Consider the following 6,000-nt stretch of genomic DNA (forward strand, 5'->3'; position numbering starts at 1 on the left):
TTCCAGAAGCATGCTAATGCAATAAGAGAGTGCTGGTTGATCGATAAAGTTGATATCATCTATGATGCCCTGTAAAGCATCTAATAATACATTAGTGCTGACAAGACCCAAGCTTGCTAGATTCTTTCTAGGCCTTAAGCTTGATGGAATCTCTTTTGACGAAGATCATCCTATTTCTGCTGAAGATACTGCGATCTGCTAATATTACTAAATGCAAAAAGTTAAATGTAAAGCTTCTGGTTAAGGAAGCATTTGTAGATCTACTGCTTTTATTTCTGCATCGTGTAATGTATTGAAATGGTTTCTAATAAAATTTCAGTTTACGTACTTGACTTTCCCTTCTGCTTTTCTGCAAATGACTTACTGTTAGTTAAATACGACAAATAACAGAGTAATCATAAATGCTAAACCAAGATAATAGATAATAATCAAGTTAAATCTATCAAACCAAGAGAGTTACGAAAGTAAGAAAACTTATTTTCTGGTAAAGGTTTTGTGAAAATATCTGCTGTTTGTTGATCAGTAGAAACGTATTCCAGACGAATGTTCTTCTTTTGCACATGATCTCTGATGAAATGATGTCTGATGTCAATGTGCTTCGTTCTGGAATGAAGTACTGGATTTTGTGTGATTGCAATTGCACTGGTATTGTCACAGAATATAGGTGATTCGGAGGCTTGAATCCCATAGTATCTTAACTGTTGCTGAATCCACAATATCTGAGAGCAGCAGCTTCCAGCAGCCAGATATTCTGCTTCTGCAGTAGATGTGGCTATGGAAGTCTGCTTCTTGCTAAACCAGGATATCAGCCTATCACCAAGAAATTGACAAAAACCACTTGTGCTTTTTCGGTCTAGTTTGCAACCTGCATAATCAGCATCTGAATATCCAATAAGATTTAACGATGAATCATTGGGATATCATAAGCCGACATTTTGAGTTCCTTTTAAGTACTTCAAAATACGTTTAGCAGCAATATAATGAGATTGTTTGGGGTTAGATTGAAATCTAGCACAAATACAAACAGCAAACATGATATCTGGTCTACTGGCAGTCAGATATAATAATGAACCAATGAGACCGCGATACTGAGTTACCTCTACTGGAATTCCACTTTCATCTTTATCAAGTTTAATAGATGAGCTCATTGGAGTAGAAGCAGCAGAGCATGCTTCCATTCCGAACATTTTCAGAAGCTCCTCCGTGTACTTAGCTTGATTTATAAAAATTCCAGTCTCCAGTTGCTTAATCTGTAATCCTAAGAAGAATGTTAATTCTCCCATCATACTCATTTCGAATTTATCCTGCATCAATTTTCCAAACGTTGCACATAATTTGGGGTTAGTTGACCCAAAAATGATATCATCAACATAGATCTGTACTAAAAGAATATGCTTATTCTTGACTAATGTGAACAGAGTTTTGTCTACTGCTCCAATGGTAAAGTAATGATCGATAAGAAACTGTGATAAAGTGTCATACCATGCTCTAGGTGCCTGTTTTAAACCATATAATGCTTTGTGTAATTTAAATACATGATGAGGTGAGAAATGATCGATAAAACTTGAAGGTTGTTCGACGTAGACTTCTTCTTGTAAAAGACCATTCAGAAAAGCACTTTTCACATCCATTTGATATACTTTGAAATTCTTGAAAGCAACAAATGCTAAGAATATTCTGATTGCTTCGAGCCTTGCTACTGGTGCGTAGGTCTCATCAAAGTCTATTCCTTCTTCTTGTCTGAAACCTTGAGCTACCAATCTTGCTTTATTTCGCACCACTGTGCCTTCTTCATTGAGTTTGTTTCTAAATACCCACCGAGTTCCAATGACAGCTTGATGAGATGGTCTAGGCACTAGAAACCAAACTTCATTTCGTTTGAATTGATTCAGCTCTTCTTGCATGGCTTCAATCCAACTAGGATCCAGAAGAGCTTCTTAAATTTTCTTTGGTTCATCCTGAGATATAAAAGCAGCATGCATGTATTCATTAAGCATTTGCCTTCTGGTTCTCAAAGGCGCTGCTGGATTACCAATAACCAATGATGGAGGATGAGATTTTCTCCAGATAAAGGGATTTAAAAGGATATCTTCCTGATTTGATATGTTGAGATTATTCTCGATGGAACCAGTAGTAGGTTCTTGAGTGTCTTCTGCTGGTATTGGTAGATCCAAAGTCTGTACTTCTGGTTCCACTATCGGAATGCCTGGTTCTGGATTTTGAAGATCCTTGATGTTTGCTTCTACATCATCTTCACTGTCAAGTTCCAAGTGAATCCTGTCTAGCCTGTTACTTAAATCAGATATGTTAGATATTTCAAGAGCACTGCTGTCTTCATCGAAGACAACATGAATCGATTCTTCAACATTAAGAGTTCTATTGTTGAAAATTCTAAAGGCTTTGCTTACAGCAGAGTAACCAAGAAATAGTCCAGCATCTGATTTTGAGTCAAATGCAGTTAAATGATTTTTGCCATTATTTAGTACAAAACATTTGCAACCAAACACATGAAAATAAGATACGTTAGGCTTTTTCCCTTTCCATATTTCATAAGGGGTCTGATTGTGCCTTTTGTTGACCATAGATCTATTTTGCGAGTAACAAGCAGTATTGATAGCTTCAGCCCAGAAGCGCTGAGAGATGTCTGCATCTGCTAACATTGTTCTAGCTGCTTCTTTTAGAGTTCTATTTCTCCTCTCAGCTACTCCGTTTTGTTGAGGTGTTCTGGCAGCTGAATATTCATGATGAATCCCCTGTTCATTCAAATATAACTCAAGATACTTGTTAGTGAAATCAGTAACCCGATCACTTCTGATTTTAATGATGGAATTAGATTTTTCACTTTGAATCCTTTTCAGAAGCTTGATCAGGAGGCTACTAGTTTGATCTTTTCCTGCGAGAAATATTACCCAAGTGAATCTAGAAAAATCATCAATAACAACAAGAGTATATTTCATTCCCCCTAAGCTCATGATAGGGATTGGACCAAATAGATCCATATGCAGTAGTTCCAGACATCTTGAATTAGATTTGCTATCTTTGTTCTTGAAACTGGATCTTATCTGTTTCCCAAGCTGACAAGCAGAACAAACATGATGTTTAACAAAATTAATATCAGGTAATCCATCAACTATATTCTGCTTCTTGAGATAATTAATTGACTTGAAATTCAGATGATTCAATTTCTTGTGCCATAGCCAGTGTTTATTGCTAAGAGAGGCAACTAAGCATGTAGGAGTATTGACATGATTTGAGTTCCAAGGGACTCTGTAAGTGTTGCCTTCTCTCTTTCCAGTTAACACAGTAGTTTCAGCAGAATCTCTAACTATACATGAATGCTTCTGAAAAGCTACAGAATAACCATTATCACATAGTTGACTAATGCTGATTAGATTGTAACAAAGATTGTCAACTAATAACACATCATTAATAATTATGTTACCATGGATAATCTTACCTTTACCCATGGTTTTACCTTTTGAGTTGTCTCCAAAAGTTATCTTTGGTCCAGTGCAACTCACTATCTCGGAAAGTAGGTTTTTTTGTCCAGTCATGTGTCTGGAACATCCACTGTCCAGATATCATGTAGAGTTACTGACTTCTGCTTTCTTCTCCTGTTCCTGCAAACACAAATTTTAGTATCTGGTACCCAAATCTATTTGGGTCCAAGCCTTATCAGTCCTTTGGGGACCCCCATTTGTACAGTTTTTGGTGACCTTGTACTTCGGGTATCCAAAGATGTGTGTGCAACAGAAGGTCTGTTATTTCTAACAGTATGCATATTAAAGTGTTGTTCCTCCCTTCTGTTTCTGTTTTCCAGTCTGTATCTCTTCTGAACAGGTTTAGAGTTGTAGTACTGGTAATTTTTAACCTTCATAGGATGTTGTCTTCCAGAGTTGAATTCTTTTCTGAATCTAGAACTCTGGTCAACTTTTTCCTTAGGTTTAACGTAACCCAGACCATAGTGCATTCTTCTGTTCATCTGATTTACATTCCTTTCAACTGAAGCAGTAGGTACTTCTGGTTTCTGTACCACGCTGGATTTCACAAAGTGAATATATTTCCCTTTGCACATATCCAGTGTTGGCTTAGTATTCGTTTCAGAAGTGCCTTCATTATTACAAAAACCGAGACCACTCCTATCTCCTGACTGTTTTTGTAATTCTTGCATCTTTTCCAGTGAAACAGAAGACTTGTTCCAAGCATTTACCAGTAGCGACAACTTTTGGTTTTCAGAAAGCACCTTCTGATAATCTGCTTTGGCTCTTTCATTCTCAGTTATTAATTTACTCATCTTAACTTGTAAATCATTACAGCTGTCTACTTGCAAGCAAGTTAACTTACTGTTCTGATTCTTTAAGTTCTGATTTTCGATCTTAACTTCTTCAAATGATTGAGAAAGTCTAGAATACCCTTCTACCATGTCATGTAGTGCATCAATCAAATCAGTTCGTGTAAATTCGTTAGAGTCAAAATCAAATACCTCTCCAAATGTCGAGGTTGAATCATTGTCTGCCATGAGACATTTGACTTCTTCTGCATCACTGTCACTGGAATGAATTTCTGAATCAGATGACTCAGAACTAGAGTCCGCCCATTTGGATTTGCTTTCTTCAGCAATCATAGCTTTTCGATCTCTTCTGGACTTTTTGTCATTCCTCTTGTGATCTTTTCTCTTCTGGTCATCCTTCTTTGGTTTAGGACAATCAGCCATGAAGTGACCTATCTTTCCACAGTTAAAGCATCCCATATCATCAGATGGTGAATCTTTCTTGAAGTTGCGGTTGGGACCCTGATAAGTTCGATGGTTCTTCTTTATGGACCTGGAGAATTTCTTTACAAATAAGGACATAGCATCACTACTGATTTGTTCAGCAGTCTTCTCCAATGTACTGTCAATGATCACAGTAGGTAGTGCTTGAGGTACAACTGTAGCAGCAGTAGAAGAGGTAGTGGCAGTAGCAGTAGCGGTAAAAGCAGTATCAGTAGCAGCAAGATCCTTGGTAGGTAGGCTTGAAGGCTCTTCTCCACTTCTTACTTCCAATTCGAACTCGTAAGCTTTCAGATATGCAAATAAGTCGTGCGGTTCCAACTTGTTCAAGTCTTTGGATACTTTCATAGCCATTGTTTTAACATCTCATTATCTGGGTAAGGCTCTCATCACCTTGAGGGCTATTTCTCTGTTGCTATGCTCTTTACCCAGAGTTGTTAGCTCATTTACCAGGCTACTGAAACTTTCATCGAACTCGTTTAGAGTTTCACCAGCTCTCATTTTTATATTTTCGAACTTCTGCATTGCTACAGACAGTTTTTTTTCTTTGGTCTGCTCATTTCCTTCACATATCTGAATGAGCTTTTCCCAAATATCTTTTGCAGTAGAATACATTTTGATCTTGCTAAAAGTGTTCTTGTCGAGAGTTTTATACAATATATCCTTTGCCACATTATCAAGGTTGGCCTTCTTCTTATCTTCACTGGTCCATTCACTTCTTGATTTTTCAACCATTTGCGGTGCACCCTCAGTAACAGCAACAGCTGTGTTAGGCTTTAATATTTTCAATGGACCATCTGTGATGACATACCACATGTCATCATCTTGTGCTGCAAGATGAGCTTGCTTTCTGATCTTCCAATCATCGAAATCTTACTTAGAGAACATAGGGATCTTGCTGAAGTGTGCCATCTGTTGTAGTTTTTCAAGAACAAGAATGACCTGCTCTGATACCAATTGTTGAGGATCGATGTTGAGTATAGAGGGGGGGTGAATAAACTCTACTCGTTTTTCTTTCTTCTTCTGATGAGGTACTAAAATCCTGTTAGAGATATTAGTTTATCTTGTGCGTATACCTTCACCTATATTTCAATAAGACGTGCGGAAACAATCTGATGAAGTAATTGAAAGACAATAAAAACAGTAGGCAGCAGTTGTTTATGGAAGTTCGAAGATGAAATCTTCTACGTCTCCCCTTCTTCTGTTTCCAGAAGGTATAACTAAAAGAC

The sequence above is a fragment of the Primulina eburnea genome, chromosome 3 (assembly GCF_022965805.1).
Source record: "Primulina eburnea isolate SZY01 chromosome 3, ASM2296580v1, whole genome shotgun sequence".
In the NCBI taxonomy this organism is placed as follows: Eukaryota; Viridiplantae; Streptophyta; class Magnoliopsida; order Lamiales; family Gesneriaceae; genus Primulina; species Primulina eburnea.